This window comes from Coffea arabica, chromosome 4e (assembly GCF_036785885.1).
Source record: "Coffea arabica cultivar ET-39 chromosome 4e, Coffea Arabica ET-39 HiFi, whole genome shotgun sequence".
Taxonomy (NCBI): domain Eukaryota; kingdom Viridiplantae; phylum Streptophyta; class Magnoliopsida; order Gentianales; family Rubiaceae; genus Coffea; species Coffea arabica.
Genome location: NC_092317.1, coordinates 23,159,915 through 23,183,769, shown reverse-complemented (window position 1 = coordinate 23,183,769; position 23,855 = coordinate 23,159,915).

Sequence of the window (23,855 nt, the reverse complement as noted above, 5' to 3'; positions counted from 1 at the left end):
CTCTGGGAAAGATTTTAGTATTGTCCATTTGTTTTGTAAACATCAAAAGTTAGGAACCAGGATCAATATTCTCCCCCTTTTTGATGATGACTAAACAATGGATAAAGGAAAGAAAAAGATTGTGCATATGAGTATAAGCTCCCCCTCACCTATTGCCTCAGAAAAATTTAGGAAACAAACATATAATCTCAGAATAAACTTCCCCTTTCACAAAGCATCCATTTTGATTGCTGCATAACTGAAGGTATTTCTAGAAAAGATATTAGTATTATCCATTTGTTTTGTAAACATCAAAAGTATTATCCATTTTGATTGCTCTGATACCAATTGTAAGGATCGAACACCACCAAGTGGAAGAGATAAACAATGTACAGATCACAAACGTAACAATAAGTAAATAGAAAGGAAAGAATTGCAATCCAATTAACTACCCAGCTCCTCCAGAGCTTGTAGATTAATTTAAATAAGCTTCTTCAAATCGATGAATTACAATCACGCTTGCGTACAAAGGAAGGTTCACCTCCTCCCTGCCCCGAACACCACTCGGTCTAGCCAGGAAATTTTACTATCCCTCAAGACAACCCTCACAGAGCTACACTCATGAAGTATTCACTTACAAGTGAAAAGTTTACAATGAACCTCACACCACTAAGACTAGAAATCTTCTTTGAAGAGTATTTTCTCACTAAAATCACTCTACATATTTTTTATCTTCAGTGTGCAAAAGTGGTTTAAAGTATCTGACCAACCACTATTTATATAGGACCAAAAAAGTGCCTCATTAATGTTTCCAACGGATAGAAAGTAGATGAAGAGTCAACTAGCCGTTGGAGTGTCGGACGTCCGATAGTCCTGTTTTTTGCGTCCGACAGTCCTGTTTTTTTGCGTCCGATAGCAAGCAGTGAGTTTAAGAGATTTTCTTCAATTCTTTCGGACGTCCCGTGAAAACTCTTTGTGCGTCCGACAGCAAACAAAGAGATTTGAGAAATGTCTTATTTCCTTCGGACGTCCGGTGGTGGGGTTCTTCATGCGTCCGAAGTTACGCAATGATTATCGGACGTCCGATCCAAGCGTCCGACAGCTTTCAGCAGCCTTTGTCCCTTTCAATTGCATTTGATCTTTGAGTCTGATCGCTGCATTACTGAAGGTATCTCTGGAAAAGATATTAGTATAATCCATTTGTTTTGTAAATATCAAAAGTTAGGAACCAGGATCAATATTCTCCCCCTTTTTGATGATGACAAAACATTGGATAAAGGAAAGAAAAAGATTGTGCATATGAGTATAAGCTCTCCCTCACCTATTGCCTCAGAAAAATTTAAGAAACAAACATATAATCTCAGAATAAACTCCCCCTTTCACAAAGCATCCATTTTGATTGCTGCATAACTGAAGGTATTTCTAGAAAAGATATTAGTATTATCCATTTGTTTTGTAAACATCAAAAGTATTATCCATTTTGATTGCTCTGATACCAATTGTAAGGATCGAACACCACCAAGTGGAAGAGATAAACAATGTACAGATCACAAACGTAACAATAAGTAAATAGAAAGGAAAGAATTGCAATCCAATTAACTACCCAGCTCCTCCAGAGCTTGTAGATTAATTTAAATAAGCTTCTTCAAATTGATGAATTACAATCACGCTTGCGTACAAAGGAAGGTTCACCTCCTCCCTGCCCCGAACACCACTCGGTCTAGCCAGGAAATTTTACTATCCCTCAAGACAACCCTCACAGAGCTACACTCATGAAGTATTCACTTACAAGTGAAAAGTTTACAATGAACCTCACACCACTAAGACTAGAAATCTTCTTTGAAGAGTATTTTCTCACTAAAATCACTCTACATATTTTTTATCTTCAGTGTGCAAAAGTGGTTTAAAGTATCTGACCAACCACTATTTATATAGGACCAAAAAAGTGCCTCATTAATGTTTCCAACGGATAGAAAGTAGATGAAGAGTCAACTAGCCGTTGGAGTGTCGGACGTCCGATAGTCCTGTTTTTTGCGTCCGACAGTCCTGTTTTTTTGCGTCCGATAGCAGGCAGTGAGTTTAAGAGATTTTCTTCAATTCTTTCGGACGTCCGGTGAAAACTCTTTGTGCGTCCGACAGCAAACAAAGAGATTTGAGAAATGTCTTATTTCCTTCGGACGTCCGGTGGTGGGGTTCTTCATGCGTCCGAAGTTACGCAATGATTATCGGACGTCCGATCCAAGCGTCCGACAGCTTTCAGCAGCCTTTGTCCCTTTCAATTGCATTTGATCTTTGAGTCTGATCGCTGCATTACTGAAGGTATCTCTGGAAAAGATATTAGTATAATCCATTTGTTTTGTAAATATCAAAAGTTAGGAACCAGGATCAATATTCTCCCCCTTTTTGATGATGACAAAACATTGGATAAAGGAAAGAAAAAGATTGTGCATATGAGTATAAGCTCTCCCTCACCTATTGCCTCAGAAAAATTTAAGAAACAAACATATAATCTCAGAATAAACTCCCCCTTTCACAAATCATCCATTTTGATTGCTGCATAACTGAAGGTATTTCTAGAAAAGATATTAGTATTATCCATTGTTTTGTAAACATCAAAAGTATTATCCATTTTGATTGCTCTGATACCAATTGTAAGGATCAAAGACCACCAAGTGGAAGAGATAAACAATGTACAGATCACAAACGTAACAATAAGTAAATAGAAAGGAAAGAATTGCAATCCAATTAACTACCCAACTCCTCCAGAGCTTGTAGATTAATTTAAATAAGCTTCTTCAAATTGATGAATTACAATCACGCTTGCGTACAAAAGAAGGTTCACCTCCTCCCTGCCCCGAACACCACTCGGTCTAGCCAGGAAATTTTACTATCCCTCAAGACAACCCTCACAGAGCTACACTCATGAAGTACTCACTTACAAGTGAAAAGTTTACAATGAACCTCACACCACTAAGACTAGAAATCTTCTTTGAAGAGTATTTTCTCACTAAAATCACTCTACATATTTTTTATCTTCAGTGTGCAAAAGTGGTTTAAAGTATCTGACCAACCACTATTTATATAGGACCAAAAAAGTGCCTCATTAATGTTTCCAATGGATAGAAAGTAGATGAAGAGTCAACTAGCCGTTGAATTGTCGGACGTCCGATAGTTCTGTTTTTTGCGTCCGACAGTCCTGTTTTTTTGCGTCCGATAGCAGGCAGTGAGTTTAAGAGATTTTCTTCAATTCTTTCGGACGTCCGGTGCAAACTCTTTGTGCGTCCGACAGCAAACAAAGAGATTTGAGAAATGTCTTATTTCCTTCGGACGTCCGGTGGTGGGGTTCTTCATGCGTCCGAAGTTACGCAATGATTATCGGACGTCCGATCCAAGCGTCCGACAGCTTTCAGCAGCCTTTGTCCCTTTCAATTGCATTTGATCTTTGAGTCTGATCGCTGTATTACTGAAGGTATCTCTGGAAAAGATATTAGTATAATCCATTTGTTTTGTAAATATCAAAAGTTAGGAACCAGGATCAATATTCTCCCCCTTTTTGATGATGACAAAACAATGGATAAAGGAAAGAAAGAGATTGTGCATATGAGTATAAGCTCTCCCTCACCTATTGCCTCAGAAAAATTTAAGAAACAAACATATAATCTCAGAATAAACTTCCCATTTCACAAAGCATCCATTTTGATTGCAGCATAACTGAAGGTATTTCTAGAAAAGATATTAGTATTATCCATTTGTTTTGTAAACATCAAAAGTATTATCCATTTTGATTGCTCTGTTACCAATTGTAAGGATCGAAGACCACCAAGTGGAAGAGATAAACAATGTACAGATCACAAACGTAACAATAAGTAAATAGAAAGGAAAGAATTGCAATCCAATTAACTACCCAACTCCTCCAGAGCTTGTAGATTAATTTAAATAAGCTTCTTCAAATTGATGAATTACAATCACGCTTGCGTACAAAGGAAGGTTCACCTCCTACCTGCCCCGAACACCACTCGGTCTAGCCAGGAAATTTTACTATCCCTCAAGACAACCCTCACAGAGCTACACTAATGAAGTATTCACTTACAAGTGAAAAGTTTACAATGAACCTCACACCACTAAGACTAGAAATCTTCTTTGAAGAGTATTTTCTCACTAAAATCACTCTACATATTTTTTATCTTCAGTGTGCAAAAGTGGTTTAAAGTATCTGACCAACCACTATTTATATAGGACCAAAAAAGTGCCTCATTAATGTTTCCAACGGATAGAAAGTAGATGAAGAGTCAACTAGCCGTTGGAGTGTCGGACGTCCGATAGTCCTGTTTTTTGCGTCCGACAGTCCTGTTTTTTTGCGTCCGATAGCAGGCAGTGAGTTTAAGAGATTTTCTTCAATTCTTTCGGACGTCCGGTGAAAACTCTTTGTGCGTCCGACAGCAAACAAAGAGATTTGAGAAATGTCTTATTTCCTTCGGACGTCCGGTGGTGGGGTTCTTCATGCGTCCGAAGTTACGCAATGATTATCGGACGTCCGATCCATGCGTCCGACTGCTTTCAGCAGCCTTTGTCCCTTTCAATTGCATTTGATCTTTGAGTCTGATCGCTGCATTGCTGAAGGTCTCTCTGGGAAAGATATTAGTATTGTCCATTTGTTTTGTAAACATCAAAAGTTAGGAACCAGGATCAATATTCTCCCCCTTTTTGATGATGACTAAACAATGGATAAAGGAAAGAAAAAGATTGTGCATATGAGTATAAGCTCCCCCTCACCTATTGCCTCAGAAAAATTTAGGAAACAAACATATAATCTCAGAATAAACTTCCCCTTTCACAAAGCATCCATTTTGATTGCTGCATAACTGAAGGTATTTCTAGAAAAGATATTAGTATTATCCATTTGTTTTGTAAACATCAAAAGTATTATCCATTTTGATTGCTCTGATACCAATTGTAAGGATCGAAGACCACCAAGTGGAAGAGATAAACAATGTACAGATCACAAACGTAACAATAAGTAAATAGAAAGGAAAGAATTGCAATCCAATTAACTACCCAGCTCCTCCAGAGCTTGTAGATTAATTTAAATAAGCTTCTTCAAATTGATGAATTACAATCACGCTTGCGTACAAAGGAAGGTTCACCTCCTCCCTGCCCCGAACACCACTCGGTCTAGCCAGGAAATTTTACTATCCCTCAAGACAACCCTCACAGAGCTACACTCATGAAGTATTCACTTACAAGTGAAAAGTTTACAATGAACCTCACACCACTAAGACTAGAAATCTTCTTTGAAGAGTATTTTCTCACTAAAATCACTCAACATATTTTTTATCTTCAGTGTGCAAAAGTGGTTTAAAGTATCTGACCAACCACTATTTATATAGGACCAAAAAAGTGCCTCATTAATGTTTCCAACGGATAGAAAGTAGATGAAGAGTCAACTAGCCGTTGGAGTGTCGGACGTCCGATAGTCCTGTTTTTTGCGTCCGACAGTCCTGTTTTTTTGCGTCCGATAGCAGGCAGTGAGTTTAAGAGATTTTCTTCAATTCTTTCGGACGTCCGGTGAAAACTCTTTGTGCGTCCGACAGCAAACAAAGAGATTTGAGAAATGTCTTATTTCCTTCGGACGTCCGGTGGTGGGGTTCTTCATGCGTCCGAAGTTACGCAATGATTATCGGACGTCCGATCCAAGCGTCCGACAGCTTTCAGCAGCCTTTGTCCCTTTCAATTGCATTTGATCTTTGAGTCTGATCGCTGCATTACTGAAGGTATCTCTGGAAAAGATATTAGTATAATCCATTTGTTTTGTAAATATCAAAAGTTAGGAACCAGGATCAATATTCTCCCCCTTTTTGATGATGACAAAACATTGGATAAAGGAAAGAAAAAGATTGTGCATATGAGTATAAGCTCTCCCTCACCTATTGCCTCAGAAAAATTTAAGAAACAAACATATAATCTCAGAATAAACTCCCCCTTTCACAAAGCATCCATTTTGATTGCTGCATAACTGAAGGTATTTCTAGAAAAGATATTAGTATTATCCATTTGTTTTGTAAACATCAAAAGTATTATCCATTTTGATTGCTCTGATACCAATTGTAAGGATCGAAGACCACCAAGTGGAAGAGATAAACAATGTACAGATCACAAACGTAACAATAAGTAAATAGAAAGGAAAGAATTGCAATCCAATTAACTACCCAGCTCCTCCAGAGCTTGTAGATTAATTTAAATAAGCTTCTTCAAATTGATGAATTACAATCACGCTTGCGTACAAAGGAAGGTTCACCTCCTCCCTGCCCCGAACACCACTCGGTCTAGCCAGGAAATTTTACTATCCCTCAAGACAACCCTCACAGAGCTACACTCATGAAGTATTCACTTACAAGTGAAAAGTTTACAATGAACCTCACACCACTAAGACTAGAAATCTTCTTTGAAGAGTATTTTCTCACTAAAATCACTCTACATATTTTTTATCTTCAGTGTGCAAAAGTGGTTTAAAGTATCTGACCAACCACCATTTATATAGGACCAAAAAAGTGCCTCATTAATGTTTCCAACGGATAGAAAGTAGATGAAGAGTCAACTAGCCGTTGGAGTGTCGGACGTCCGATAGTCCTGTTTTTTGCGTCCGACATTCCTGTTTTTTTGCGTCCGATAGCAGGCAGTGAGTTTAAGAGATTTTCTTCAATTCTTTCGGACGTCCGGTGCAAACTCTTTGTGCGTCCGACAGCAAACAAAGAGATTTGAGAAATGTCTTATTTCCTTCGGACGTCCGGTGGTGGGGTTCTTCATGCGTCCGAAGTTACGCAATGATTATCGGACGTCCGATCCATGCGTCCGACTGCTTTCAGCAGCCTTTGTCCCTTTCAATTGCATTTGATGTTTGAGTCTGATCGCTGCATTGCTGAAGGTCTCTCTGGGAAAGATATTAGTATTGTCCATTTGTTTTGTAAACATCAAAAGTTAGGAACCAGGATCAATATTCTCCCCCTTTTTGATGATGACAAAACAATGGATAAAGGAAAGAAAGAGATTGTGCATATGAGTATAAGCTCTCCCTCACCTATTGCCTCAGAAAAATTTAAGAAACAAACATATAATCTCAGAATAAACTCCCCATTTCACAAAGCATCCATTTTGATTGCAGCATAACTGAAGGTATTTCTAGAAAAGATATTAGTATTATCCATTTGTTTTGTAAACATCAAAAGTATTATCCATTTTGATTGCTCTGTTACCAATTGTAAGGATCGAAGACCACCAAGTGGAAGAGATAAACAATGTACAGATCACAAACGTAACAATAAGTAAATAGAAAGGAAAGAATTGCAATCCAATTAACTACCCAGCTCCTCAAGAGCTTGTAGATTAATTTAAATAAGCTTCTTCAAATTGATGAATTACAATCACGCTTGCGTACAAAGGAAGGTTCACCTCCTCCCTGCCCCGAACACCACTCGGTCTAGCCAGGAAATTTTACTATCCCTCAAGACAACCCTCACAGAGCTACACTCATGAAGTATTCACTTACAAGTGAAAAGTTTACAATGAACCTCACACCACTAAGACTAGAAATCTTCTTTGAAGAGTATTTTCTCACTAAAATCACTCTACATATTTTTTATCTTCAGTGTGCAAAAGTGGTTTAAAGTATCTGACCAACCACTATTTATATAGGACCAAAAAAGTGCCTCATTAATGTTTCCAACGGATAGAAAGTAGATGAAGAGTCAACTAGCCGTTGGAGTGTCGGACGTCCGATAGTCCTGTTTTTTGCGTCCGACATTCCTGTTTTTTTGCGTCCGATAGCAGGCAGTGAGTTTAAGAGATTTTCTTCAATTCTTTCGGACGTCCGGTGCAAACTCTTTGTGCGTCCGACAGCAAACAAAGAGATTTGAGAAATGTCTTATTTCCTTCGGACGTCCGGTGGTGGGGTTCTTCATGCGTCCGAAGTTACGCAATGATTATCGGACGTCTGATCCAAGCGTCCGACAGCTTTCAGCAGCCTTTGTCCCTTTCAATTGCATTTGATCTTTGAGTCTGATCGCTGCATTACTGAAGGTATCTCTGGAAAAGATATTAGTATAATCCATTTGTTTTGTAAATATCAAAAGTTAGGAACCAGGATCAATATTCTCCCCCTTTTTGATGATGACAAAACAATGGATAAAGGAAAGAAAGAGATTGTGCATATGAGTATAAGCTCTCCTTCACCTATTTCCTCAGAAAAATTTAAGAAACAAACATATAATCTCAGAATAAACTCCCCATTTCACAAAGCATCCATTTTGATTGCAGCATAACTGAAGGTATTTCTAGAAAAGATATTAGTATTATCCATTTGTTTTGTAAACATCAAAAGTATTATCCATTTTGATTGCTCTGTTACCAATTGTAAGGATCGAAGACCACCAAGTGGAAGAGATAAACAATGTACAGATCACAAACGTAACAATAAGTAAATAGAAAGGAAAGAATTGCAATCCAATTAACTACCCAGCTCCTCAAGAGCTTGTAGATTAATTTAAATAAGCTTCTTCAAATTGATGAATTACAATCACGCTTGCGTACAAAGGAAGGTTCACCTCCTCCCTGCCCCGAACACCACTCGGTCTAGCCAGGAAATTTTACTATCCCTCAAGACAACCCTCACAGAGCTACACTCATGAAGTATTCACTTACAAGTGAAAAGTTTACAATGAACCTCACACCACTAAGACTAGAAATCTTCTTTGAAGAGTATTTTCTCACTAAAATCACTCTACATATTTTTTATCTTCAGTGTGCAAAAGTGGTTTAAAGTATCTGACCAACCACTATTTATATAGGACCAAAAAAGTGCCTCATTAATGTTTCCAACGGATAGAAAGTAGATGAAGAGTCAACTAGCCGTTGGAGTGTCGGACGTCCGATAGTCCTGTTTTTTGCGTCCGACATTCCTTTTTTTGCGTCCGATAGCAGGCAGTGAGTTTAAGAGATTTTCTTCAATTCTTTCGGACGTCCGGTGCAAACTCTTTGTGCGTCCGACAGCAAACAAAGAGATTTGAGAAATGTCTTATTTCCTTCGGACGTCCGGTGGTGGGGTTCTTCATGCGTCCGAAGTTACGCAATGATTATCGGACGTCTGATCCAAGCGTCCGACAGCTTTCAGCAGCCTTTGTCCCTTTCAATTGCATTTGATCTTTGAGTCTGATCGCTGCATTACTGAAGGTATCTCTGGAAAAGATATTAGTATAATCCATTTGTTTTGTAAATATCAAAAGTTAGGAACCAGGATCAATATTCTCCCCCTTTTTGATGATGACAAAACAATGGATAAAGGAAAGAAAGAGATTGTGCATATGAGTATAAGCTCTCCTTCACCTATTTCCTCAGAAAAATTTAAGAAACAAACATATAATCTCAGAATAAACTCCCCATTTCACAAAGCATCCATTTTGATTGCAGCATAACTGAAGGTATTTCTAGAAAAGATATTAGTATTATCCATTTGTTTTGTAAACATCAAAAGTATTATCCATTTTGATTGCTCTGTTACCAATTGTAAGGATCGAAGACCACCAAGTGGAAGAGATAAACAATGTACAAATCACAAACGTAACAATAAGTAAATAGAAAGGAAAGAATTGCAATCCAATTAACTACCCAGCTCCTCCAGAGCTTGTAGATTAATTTAAATAAGCTTCTTCAAATTGATGAATTACAATCACGCTTGCGTACAAAGGAAGGTTCACCTCCTCCCTGCCCCGAACACCACTCGGTCTAGCCAGGAAATTTTACTATCCCTCAAGACAACCCTCACAGAGCTACACTCATGAAGTATTCACTTACAAGTGAAAAGTTTACAATGAACCTCACACCACTAAGACTAGAAATCTTCTTTGAAGAGTATTTTCTCACTAAAATCACTCTACATATTTTTTATCTTCAGTGTGCAAAAGTGGTTTAAAGTATCTGACCAACCACTATTTATATAGGACCAAAAAAGTGCCTCATTAATGTTTCCAACGGATAGAAAGTAGATGAAGAGTCAACTAGCCGTTGGAGTGTCGGACGTCCGATAGTCCTGTTTTTTGCGTCCGACAGTCCTGTTTTTTTGCGTCCGATAGCAGGCAGTGAGTTTAAGAGATTTTCTTCAATTCTTTCGGACGTCCGGTGAAAACTCTTTGTGCGTCCGACAGCAAACAAAGAGATTTGAGAAATGTCTTATTTCCTTCGGACGTCCGGTGGTGGGGTTCTTCATGCGTCCGAAGTTACGCAATGATTATCGGACGTCCGATCCAAGCGTCCGACAGCTTTCAGCAGCCTTTGTCCCTTTCAATTGCATTTGATCTTTGAGTCTGATCGCTGCATTACTGAAGGTATCTCTGGAAAAGATATTAGTATAATCCATTTGTTTTGTAAATATCAAAAGTTAGGAACCAGGATCAATATTCTCCCCCTTTTTGATGATGACAAAACATTGGATAAAGGAAAGAAAAAGATTGTGCATATGAGTATAAGCTCTCCCTCACCTATTGCCTCAGAAAAATTTAAGAAACAAACATATAATCTCAGAATAAACTCCCCCTTTCACAAATCATCCATTTTGATTGCTGCATAACTGAAGGTATTTCTAGAAAAGATATTAGTATTATCCATTGTTTTGTAAACATCAAAAGTATTATCCATTTTGATTGCTCTGATACCAATTGTAAGGATCAAAGACCACCAAGTGGAAGAGATAAACAATGTACAGATCACAAACGTAACAATAAGTAAATAGAAAGGAAAGAATTGCAATCCAATTAACTACCCAACTCCTCCAGAGCTTGTAGATTAATTTAAATAAGCTTCTTCAAATTGATGAATTACAATCACGCTTGCGTACAAAAGAAGGTTCACCTCCTCCCTGCCCCGAACACCACTCGGTCTAGCCAGGAAATTTTACTATCCCTCAAGACAACCCTCACAGAGCTACACTCATGAAGTACTCACTTACAAGTGAAAAGTTTACAATGAACCTCACACCACTAAGACTAGAAATCTTCTTTGAAGAGTATTTTCTCACTAAAATCACTCTACATATTTTTTATCTTCAGTGTGCAAAAGTGGTTTAAAGTATCTGACCAACCACTATTTATATAGGACCAAAAAAGTGCCTCATTAATGTTTCCAATGGATAGAAAGTAGATGAAGAGTCAACTAGCCGTTGAATTGTCGGACGTCCGATAGTTCTGTTTTTTGCGTCCGACAGTCCTGTTTTTTTGCGTCCGATAGCAGGCAGTGAGTTTAAGAGATTTTCTTCAATTCTTTCGGACGTCCGGTGCAAACTCTTTGTGCGTCCGACAGCAAACAAAGAGATTTGAGAAATGTCTTATTTCCTTCGGACGTCCGGTGGTGGGGTTCTTCATGCGTCCGAAGTTACGCAATGATTATCGGACGTCCGATCCAAGCGTCCGACAGCTTTCAGCAGCCTTTGTCCCTTTCAATTGCATTTGATCTTTGAGTCTGATCGCTGTATTACTGAAGGTATCTCTGGAAAAGATATTAGTATAATCCATTTGTTTTGTAAATATCAAAAGTTAGGAACCAGGATCAATATTCTCCCCCTTTTTGATGATGACAAAACAATGGATAAAGGAAAGAAAGAGATTGTGCATATGAGTATAAGCTCTCCCTCACCTATTGCCTCAGAAAAATTTAAGAAACAAACATATAATCTCAGAATAAACTTCCCATTTCACAAAGCATCCATTTTGATTGCAGCATAACTGAAGGTATTTCTAGAAAAGATATTAGTATTATCCATTTGTTTTGTAAACATCAAAAGTATTATCCATTTTGATTGCTCTGTTACCAATTGTAAGGATCGAAGACCACCAAGTGGAAGAGATAAACAATGTACAGATCACAAACGTAACAATAAGTAAATAGAAAGGAAAGAATTGCAATCCAATTAACTACCCAACTCCTCCAGAGCTTGTAGATTAATTTAAATAAGCTTCTTCAAATTGATGAATTACAATCACGCTTGCGTACAAAGGAAGGTTCACCTCCTACCTGCCCCGAACACCACTCGGTCTAGCCAGGAAATTTTACTATCCCTCAAGACAACCCTCACAGAGCTACACTAATGAAGTATTCACTTACAAGTGAAAAGTTTACAATGAACCTCACACCACTAAGACTAGAAATCTTCTTTGAAGAGTATTTTCTCACTAAAATCACTCTACATATTTTTTATCTTCAGTGTGCAAAAGTGGTTTAAAGTATCTGACCAACCACTATTTATATAGGACCAAAAAAGTGCCTCATTAATGTTTCCAACGGATAGAAAGTAGATGAAGAGTCAACTAGCCGTTGGAGTGTCGGACGTCCGATAGTCCTGTTTTTTGCGTCCGACAGTCCTGTTTTTTTGCGTCCGATAGCAGGCAGTGAGTTTAAGAGATTTTCTTCAATTCTTTCGGACGTCCGGTGAAAACTCTTTGTGCGTCCGACAGCAAACAAAGAGATTTGAGAAATGTCTTATTTCCTTCGGACGTCCGGTGGTGGGGTTCTTCATGCGTCCGAAGTTACGCAATGATTATCGGACGTCCGATCCATGCGTCCGACTGCTTTCAGCAGCCTTTGTCCCTTTCAATTGCATTTGATCTTTGAGTCTGATCGCTGCATTGCTGAAGGTCTCTCTGGGAAAGATATTAGTATTGTCCATTTGTTTTGTAAACATCAAAAGTTAGGAACCAGGATCAATATTCTCCCCCTTTTTGATGATGACTAAACAATGGATAAAGGAAAGAAAAAGATTGTGCATATGAGTATAAGCTCCCCCTCACCTATTGCCTCAGAAAAATTTAGGAAACAAACATATAATCTCAGAATAAACTTCCCCTTTCACAAAGCATCCATTTTGATTGCTGCATAACTGAAGGTATTTCTAGAAAAGATATTAGTATTATCCATTTGTTTTGTAAACATCAAAAGTATTATCCATTTTGATTGCTCTGATACCAATTGTAAGGATCGAAGACCACCAAGTGGAAGAGATAAACAATGTACAGATCACAAACGTAACAATAAGTAAATAGAAAGGAAAGAATTGCAATCCAATTAACTACCCAGCTCCTCCAGAGCTTGTAGATTAATTTAAATAAGCTTCTTCAAATTGATGAATTACAATCACGCTTGCGTACAAAGGAAGGTTCACCTCCTCCCTGCCCCGAACACCACTCGGTCTAGCCAGGAAATTTTACTATCCCTCAAGACAACCCTCACAGAGCTACACTCATGAAGTATTCACTTACAAGTGAAAAGTTTACAATGAACCTCACACCACTAAGACTAGAAATCTTCTTTGAAGAGTATTTTCTCACTAAAATCACTCAACATATTTTTTATCTTCAGTGTGCAAAAGTGGTTTAAAGTATCTGACCAACCACTATTTATATAGGACCAAAAAAGTGCCTCATTAATGTTTCCAACGGATAGAAAGTAGATGAAGAGTCAACTAGCCGTTGGAGTGTCGGACGTCCGATAGTCCTGTTTTTTGCGTCCGACAGTCCTGTTTTTTTGCGTCCGATAGCAGGCAGTGAGTTTAAGAGATTTTCTTCAATTCTTTCGGACGTCCGGTGAAAACTCTTTGTGCGTCCGACAGCAAACAAAGAGATTTGAGAAATGTCTTATTTCCTTCGGACGTCCGGTGGTGGGGTTCTTCATGCGTCCGAAGTTACGCAATGATTATCGGACGTCCGATCCAAGCGTCCGACAGCTTTCAGCAGCCTTTGTCCCTTTCAATTGCATTTGATCTTTGAGTCTGATCGCTGCATTACTGAAGGTATCTCTGGAAAAGATATTAGTATAATCCATTTGTTTTGTAAATATCAAAAGTTAGGAACCAGGATCAATATTCTCCCCCTTTTTGATGATGACAAAACATTGGATAAAGGAAAGAAAAAGATTGTGCATATGAGTATAAGCTCTCCCTCACCTATTGCCTCAGAAAAATTTAAGAAACAAACATATAATCTCAGAATAAACTCCCCCTTTCACAAAGCATCCATTTTGATTGCTGCATAACTGAAGGTATTTCTAGAAAAGATATTAGTATTATCCATTTGTTTTGTAAACATCAAAAGTATTATCCATTTTGATTGCTCTGATACCAATTGTAAGGATCGAAGACCACCAAGTGGAAGAGATAAACAATGTACAGATCACAAACGTAACAATAAGTAAATAGAAAGGAAAGAATTGCAATCCAATTAACTACCCAGCTCCTCCAGAGCTTGTAGATTAATTTAAATAAGCTTCTTCAAATTGATGAATTACAATCACGCTTGCGTACAAAGGAAGGTTCACCTCCTCCCTGCCCCGAACACCACTCGGTCTAGCCAGGAAATTTTACTATCCCTCAAGACAACCCTCACAGAGCTACACTCATGAAGTATTCACTTACAAGTGAAAAGTTTACAATGAACCTCACACCACTAAGACTAGAAATCTTCTTTGAAGAGTATTTTCTCACTAAAATCACTCAACATATTTTTTATCTTCAGTGTGCAAAAGTGGTTTAAAGTATCTGACCAACCACTATTTATATAGGACCAAAAAAGTGCCTCATTAATGTTTCCAACGGATAGAAAGTAGATGAAGAGTCAACTAGCCGTTGGAGTGTCGGACGTCCGATAGTCCTGTTTTTTGCGTCCGACAGTCCTGTTTTTTTGCGTCCGATAGCAGGCAGTGAGTTTAAGAGATTTTCTTCAATTCTTTCGGACGTCCGGTGAAAACTCTTTGTGCGTCCGACAGCAAACAAAGAGATTTGAGAAATGTCTTATTTCCTTCGGACGTCCGGTGGTGGGGTTCTTCATGCGTCCGAAGTTACGCAATGATTATCGGACGTCCGATCCAAGCGTCCGACAGCTTTCAGCAGCCTTTGTCCCTTTCAATTGCATTTGATCTTTGAGTCTGATCGCTGCATTACTGAAGGTATCTCTGGAAAAGATATTAGTATAATCCATTTGTTTTGTAAATATCAAAAGTTAGGAACCAGGATCAATATTCTCCCCCTTTTTGATGATGACAAAACATTGGATAAAGGAAAGAAAAAGATTGTGCATATGAGTATAAGCTCTCCCTCACCTATTGCCTCAGAAAAATTTAAGAAACAAACATATAATCTCAGAATAAACTCCCCCTTTCACAAAGCATCCATTTTGATTGCTGCATAACTGAAGGTATTTCTAGAAAAGATATTAGTATTATCCATTTGTTTTGTAAACATCAAAAGTATTATCCATTTTGATTGCTCTGATACCAATTGTAAGGATCGAACACCACCAAGTGGAAGAGATAAACAATGTACAGATCACAAACGTAACAATAAGTAAATAGAAAGGAAAGAATTGCAATCCAATTAACTACCCAGCTCCTCCAGAGCTTGTAGATTAATTTAAATAAGCTTCTTCAAATCGATGAATTACAATCACGCTTGCGTACAAAGGAAGGTTCACCTCCTCCCTGCCCCGAACACCACTCGGTCTAGCCAGGAAATTTTACTATCCCTCAAGACAACCCTCACAGAGCTACACTCATGAAGTATTCACTTACAAGTGAAAAGTTTACAATGAACCTCACACCACTAAGACTAGAAATCTTCTTTGAAGAGTATTTTCTCACTAAAATCACTCTACATATTTTTTATCTTCAGTGTGCAAAAGTGGTTTAAAGTATCTGACCAACCACTATTTATATAGGACCAAAAAAGTGCCTCATTAATGTTTCCAACGGATAGAAAGTAGATGAAGAGTCAACTAGCCGTTGGAGTGTCGGACGTCCGATAGTCCTGTTTTTTGCGTCCGACAGTCCTGTTTTTTGCGTCCGACAGTCCTGTTTTTTTGCGTCCGATAGCAGGCAGTGAGTTTAAGAGATTTTCTTCAATTCTTTCGGACGTCCGGTGAAAACTCTTTGTGCGTCCGACAGCAAACAAAGAGATTTGAGAAATGTCTTATTTCCTTCGGACGTCCGGTGGTGGGGTTCTTCATGCGTCCGAAGTTACGCAATGATTATCGGACGTCCGATCCAAGCGTCCGACAGCTTTCAGCAGCCTTTGTCCCTTTCAATTGCATTTGATCTTTGAGTCTGATCGCTGCATTACTGAAGGTATCTCTGGAAAAGATATTAGTATAATCCATTTGTTTTGTAAATATCAAAAGTTAGGAACCAGGATCAATATTCTCCCCCTTTTTGATGATGACAAAACATTGGATAAAGGAAAGAAAAAGATTGTGCATATGAGTATAAGCTCTCCCTCACCTATTGCCTCAGAAAAATTTAAGAAACAAACATATAATCTCAGAATAAACTCCCCCTTTCACAAATCATCCATTTTGATTGCTGCATAACTGAAGGTATTTCTAGAAAAGATATTAGTATTATCCATTGTTTTGTAAACATCAAAAGTATTATCCATTTTGATTGCTCTGATACCAATTGTAAGGATCGAACACCACCAAGTGGAAGAGATAAACAATGTACAGATCACAAACGTAACAATAAGTAAATAGAAAGGAAAGAATTGCAATCCAATTAACTACCCAACTCCTCCAGAGCTTGTAGATTAATTTAAATAAGCTTCTTCAAATTGATGAATTACAATCACGCTTGCGTACAAAAGAAGGTTCACCTCCTCCCTGCCCCGAACACCACTCGGTCTAGCCAGGAAATTTTACTATCCCTCAAGACAACCCTCACAGAGCTACACTCATGAAGTATTCACTTACAAGTGAAAAGTTTACAATGAACCTCACACCACTAAGACTAGAAATCTTCTTTGAAGAGTATTTTCTCACTAAAATCACTCTACATATTTTTTATCTTCAGTGTGCAAAAGTGGTTTAAAGTATCTGACCAACCACTATTTATATAGGACCAAAAAAGTGCCTCATTAATGTTTCCAACGGATAGAAAGTAGATGAAGAGTCAACTAGCCGTTGGAGTGTCGGACGTCCGATAGTCCTGTTTTTTGCGTCCGACAGTCCTGTTTTTTGCGTCCGACAGTCCTGTTTTTTTGCGTCCGATAGCAGGCAGTGAGTTTAAGAGATTTTCTTCAATTCTTTCGGACGTCCGGTGAAAACTCTTTGTGCGTCCGACAGCAAACAAAGAGATTTGAGAAATGTCTTATTTCCTTCGGACGTCCGGTGGTGGGGTTCTTCATGCGTCCGAAGTTACGCAATGATTATCGGACGTCCGATCCAAGCGTCCGACAGCTTTCAGCAGCCTTTGTCCCTTTCAATTGCATTTGATCTTTGAGTCTGATCGCTGCATTACTGAAGGTATCTCTGGAAAAGATATTAGTATAATCCATTTGTTTTGTAAATATCAAAAGTTAGGAACCAGGATCAATATTCTCCCCCTTTTTGATGATGACAAAACATTGGATAAAGGAAAGAAAAAGATTGTGCATATGAGTATAAGCTCTCCCTCACCTATTGCCTCAGAAAAATTTAAGAAACAAACATATAATCTCAGAATAAACTCCCCCTTTCACAAATCATCCATTTTGATTGCTGCATAACTGAAGGTATTTCTAGAAAAGATATTAGTATTATCCATTGTTTTGTAAACATCAAAAGTATTATCCATTTTGATTGCTCTGATACCAATTGTAAGGATCGAACACCACCAAGTGGAAGAGATAAACAATGTACAGATCACAAACGTAACAATAAGTAAATAGAAAGGAAAGAATTGCAATCCAATTAACTACCCAACTCCTCCAGAGCTTGTAGATTAATTTAAATAAGCTTCTTCAAATTGATGAATTACAATCACGCTTGCGTACAAAAGAAGGTTCACCTCCTCCCTGCCCCGAACACCACTCGGTCTAGCCAGGAAATTTTACTATCCCTCAAGACAACCCTCACAGAGCTACACTCATGAAGTATTCACTTACAAGTGAAAAGTACGTCCGGTGGTGGGGTTCTTCATGCGTCCGAAGTTACGCAATGATTATCGGACGTCCGATCCAAGCGTCCGACAGCTTTCAGCAGCCTTTGTCCCTTTCAATTGCATTTGATCTTTGAGTCTGATCGCTGCATTACTGAAGGTATCTCTGGAAAAGATATTAGTATAATCCATTTGTTTTGTAAATATCAAAAGTTAGGAACCAGGATCAATATTCTCCCCCTTTTTGATGATGACAAAACAATGGATAAAGGAAAGAAAGAGATTGTGCATATGAGTATAAGCTCTCCCTCACCTATTGCCTCAGAAAAATTTAAGAAACAAACATATAATCTCAGAATAAACTTCCCATTTCACAAAGCATCCATTTTGATTGCAGCATAACTGAAGGTATTTCTAGAAAAGATATTAGTATTATCCATTTGTTTTGTAAACATCAAAAGTATTATCCATTTTGATTGCTCTGTTACCAATTGTAAGGATCGAAGACCACCAAGTGGAAGAGATAAACAATGTACAGATCACAAACGTAACAATAAGTAAATAGAAAGGAAAGATTTGCAATCCAATTAACTACCCAGCTCCTCCAGAGCTTGTAGATTAATTTAAATAAGCTTCTTCAAATTGATGAATTACAATCACGCTTGCGTACAAAGGAAGGTTCACCTCCTCCCTGCCCCGAACACCACTCGGTCTAGCCAGGAAATTTTACTATCCCTCAAGACAACCCTCACAGAGCTACACTCATGAAGTATTCACTTACAAGTGAAAAGTTTACAATGAACCTCACACCACTAAGACTAGAAATCTTCTTTGAAGAGTATTTTCTCACTAAAATCACTCTACATATTTTTTATCTTCAGTGTGCAAAAGTGGTTTAAAGTATCTGACCAACCACTATTTATATAGGACCAAAAAAGTGCCTCATTAATGTTTCCAACGGATAGAAAGTAGATGAAGAGTCAACTAGCCGTTGGATTGTCGGACGTCCGATAGTCCTGTTTTTTGCGTCCGACAGTCCTGTTTTTTTGCGTCCGATAGCAGGCAGTGAGTTTAAGAGATTTTCTTCAATTCTTTCGGACGTCCGGTGCAAACTCTTTGTGCGTCCGACAGCAAACAAAGAGATTTGAGAAATATCTTATTTCCTTCGGACGTCCGGTGGTGGGGTTCTTCATGCGTCCGAAGTTACGCAATGATTATCGGACGTCCGATCCATGCGTCCGACTGCTTTCAGCAGCCTTTGTCCCTTTCAATTGCATTTGATGTTTGAGTCTGATCGCTGCATTGCTGAAGGTCTCTCTGCGAAAGATATTAGTATTGTCCATTTGTTTTGTAAACATCAAAAGTTAGGAACCAGGATCAATATTCTCCCCCTTTTTGATGATGACAAAACAATGGATAAAGGAAAGAAAAAGATTGTGCATATGAGTATAAGCTCCCCCTCACCTATTGCCTCAGAAAAATTTAAGAAACAAACATATAATCTCAGAATAAACTCCCCCTTTCACAAAGCATCCATTTTGATTGCTGCATAACTGAAGGTATTTCAAGAAAAGATATTAGTATTATCCATTTGTTTTGTAAACATCAAAAGTATTATCCATTTTGATTGCTCTGATACCAATTGTAAGGATCAAAGACCACCAAGTGGAAGAGATAAACAATGTACAGATCACAAACGTAACAATAAGTAAATAGAAAGGAAAGAATTACAATCCAATTAACTACCCAGCTCCTCCAGAGCTTGTAGATTAATTTAAATAAGCTTCTTCAAATTGATGAATTACAATCACGCTTGCGTACAAAGGAAGGTTCACCTCCTCCCTGCCCCGAACACCACTCGGTCTAGCCAGGAAATTTTACTATCCCTCAAGACAACCCTCACAGAGCTACACTCATGAAGTATTCACTTACAAGTGAAAAGTTTACAATGAACCTCACACCACTAAGACTAGAAATCTTCTTTGAAGAGTATTTTCTCACTAAAATCACTCTACATATTTTTTATCTTCAGTGTGCAAAAGTGGTTTAAAGTATCTGACCAACCACTATTTATATAGGACCAAAAAAGTGCCTCATTAATGTTTCCAACGGATAGAAAGTAGATGAAGAGTCAACTAGCCGTTGAATTGTCGGACGTCCGATAGTTCTGTTTTTTGCGTCCGACAGTCCTGTTTTTTTGCGTCCGATAGCAGGCAGTGAGTTTAAGAGATTTTCTTCAATTCTTTCGGACGTCCGGTGCAAACTCTTTGTGCGTCCGACAGCAAACAAAGAGATTTGAGAAATGTCTTATTTCCTTCGGACGTCCGGTGGTGGGGTTCTTCATGCGTCCGAAGTTACGCAATGATTATCGGACGTCCGATCCAAGCGTCCGACAGCTTTCAGCAGCCTTTGTCCCTTTCAATTGCATTTGATCTTTGAGTCTGATCGCTGCATTACTGAAGGTATCTCTGGAAAAGATATTAGTATAATCCATTTGTTTTGTAAATATCAAAAGTTAGGAACCAGGATCAATATTCTCCCCCTTTTTGATGATGACAAAACAATGGATAAAGGAAAGAAAGAGATTGTGCATATGAGTATAAGCTCTCCCTCACCTATTGCCTCAGAAAAATTTAAGAAACAAACATATAATCTCAGAATAAACTTCCCATTTCACAAAGCATCCATTTTGATTGCAGCATAACTGAAGGTATTTCTAGAAAAGATATTAGTATTATCCATTTGTTTTGTAAACATCAAAAGTATTATCCATTTTGATTGCTCTGTTACCAATTGTAAGGATCGAAGACCACCAAGTGGAAGAGATAAACAATGTACAGATCACAAACGTAACAATAAGTAAATAGAAAGGAAAGAATTGCAATCCAATTAACTACCCAGCTCCTCCAGAGCTTGTAGATTAATTTAAATAAGCTTCTTCAAATTGATGAATTACAATCACGCTTGCGTACAAAGGAAGGTTCACCTCCTCCCTGCCCCGAACACCACTCGGTCTAGCCAGGAAATTTTACTATCCCTCAAGACAACCCTCACAGAGCTACACTCATGAAGTATTCACTTACAAGTGAAAAGTTTACAATGAACCTCACACCACTAAGACTAGAAATCTTCTTTGAAGAGTATTTTCTCACTAAAATCACTCTACATATTTTTTATCTTCAGTGTGCAAAAGTGGTTTAAAGTATCTGACCAACCACTATTTATATAGGACCAAAAAAGTGCCTCATTAATGTTTCCAACGGATAGAAAGTAGATGAAGAGTCAACTAGCCGTTGGATTGTCGGACGTCCGATAGTTCTGTTTTTTGCGTCCGACAGTCCTGTTTTTTTGCGTCCGATAGCAGGCAGTGAGTTTAAGAGATTTTCTTCAATTCTTTCGGACGTCCGGTGCAAACTCTTTGTGCGTCCGACAGCAAACAAAGAGATTTGAGAAATGTCTTATTTCCTTCGGACGTCCGGTGGTGGGGTTCTTCATGCGTCCGAAGTTACGCAATGATTATCGGACGTCCGATCCAAGCGTCCGACAGCTTTCAGCAGCCTTTGTCCCTTTCAATTGCATTTGATCTTTGAGTCTGATCGCTGCATTACTGAAGGTATCTCTGGAAAAGATATTAGTATAATCCATTTGTTTTGTAAATATCAAAAGTTAGGAACCAGGATCAATATTCTCCCCCTTTTTGATGATGACAAAACAATGGATAAAGGAAAGAAAGAGATTGTGCATATGAGTATAAGCTCTCCCTCACCTATTGCCTCAGAAAAATTTAAGAAACAAACATATAATCTCAGAATAAACTTCCCATTTCACAAAGCATCCATTTTGATTGCAGCATAACTGAAGGTATTTCTAGAAAAGATATTAGTATTATCCATTTGTTTTGTAAACATCAAAAGTATTATCCATTTTGATTGCTCTGTTACCAATTGTAAGGATCGAAGACCACCAAGTGGAAGAGATAAACAATGTACAGATCACAAACGTAACAATAAGTAAATAGAAAGGAAAGAATTGCAATCCAATTAACTACCCAGCTCCTCCAGAGCTTGTAGATTAATTTAAATAAGCTTCTTCAAATTGATGAATTACAATCACGCTTGCGTACAAAGGAAGGTTCACCTCCTCCCTGCCCCGAACACCACTCGGTCTAGCCAGGAAATTTTACTATCCCTCAAGACAACCCTCACAGAGCTACACTCATGAAGTATTCACTTACAAGTGAAAAGTTTACAATGAACCTCACACCACTAAGACTAGAAATCTTCTTTGAAGAGTATTTTCTCACTAAAATCACTCTACATATTTTTTATCTTCAGTGTGCAAAAGTGGTTTAAAGTATCTGACCAACCACTATTTATATAGGACCAAAAAAGTGCCTCATTAATGTTTCCAACGGATAGAAAGTAGATGAAGAGTCAACTAGCCGTTGGATTGTCGGACGTCCGATAGTCCTGTTTTTTGCGTCCGACAGTCCTGTTTTTTTGCGTCCGATAGCAGGCAGTGAGTTTAAGAGATTTTCTTCAATTCTTTCGGACGTCCGGTGCAAACTCTTTGTGCGTCCGACAGCAAACAAAGAGATTTGAGAAATATCTTATTTCCTTCGGACGTCCGGTGGTGGGGTTCTTCATGCGTCCGAAGTTACGCAATGATTATCGGACGTCCGATCCATGCGTCCGACTGCTTTCAGCAGCCTTTGTCCCTTTCAATTGCATTTGATGTTTGAGTCTGATCGCTGCATTGCTGAAGGTCTCTCTGCGAAAGATATTAGTATTGTCCATTTGTTTTGTAAACATCAAAAGTTAGGAACCAGGATCAATATTCTCCCCCTTTTTGATGATGACAAAACAATGGATAAAGGAAAGAAAAAGATTGTGCATATGAGTATAAGCTCCCCCTCACCTATTGCCTCAGAAAAATTTAAGAAACAAACATATAATCTCAGAATAAACTCCCCCTTTCACAAAGCATCCATTTTGATTGCTGCATAACTGAAGGTATTTCAAGAAAAGATATTAGTATTATCCATTTGTTTTGTAAACATCAAAAGTATTATCCATTTTGATTGCTCTGATACCAATTGTAAGGATCAAAGACCACCAAGTGGAAGAGATAAACAATGTACAGATCACAAACGTAACAATAAGTAAATAGAAAGGAAAGAATTACAATCCAATTAACTACCCAGCTCCTCCAGAGCTTGTAGATTAATTTAAATAAGCTTCTTCAAATTGATGAATTACAATCACGCTTGCGTACAAAGGAAGGTTCACCTCCTCCCTGCCCCGAACACCACTCGGTCTAGCCAGGAAATTTTACTATCCCTCAAGACAACCCTCACAGAGCTACACTCATGAAGTATTCACTTACAAGTGAAAAGTTTACAATGAACCTCACACCACTAAGACTAGAAATCTTCTTTGAAGAGTATTTTCTCACTAAAATCACTCTACATATTTTTTATCTTCAGTGTGCAAAAGTGGTTTAAAGTATCTGACCAACCACTATTTATATAGGACCAAAAAAGTGCCTCATTAATGTTTCCAACGGATAGAAAGTAGATGAAGAGTCAACTAGCCGTTGGATTGTCGGACGTCCGATAGTCCTGTTTTTTGCGTCCGACAGTCCTGTTTTTTTGCGTCCGATAGCAGGCAGTGAGTTTAAGAGATTTTCTTCAATTCTTTCGGACGTCCGGTGCAAACTCTTTGTGCGTCCGACAGCAAACAAAGAGATTTGAGAAATATCTTATTTCCTTCGGACGTCCGGTGGTGGGGTTCTTCATGCGTCCGAAGTTACGCAATGATTATCGGACGTCCGATCCATGCGTCCGACTGCTTTCAGCAGCCTTTGTCCCTTTCAATTGCATTTGATGTTTGAGTCTGATCGCTGCATTGCTGAAGGTCTCTCTGCGAAAGATATTAGTATTG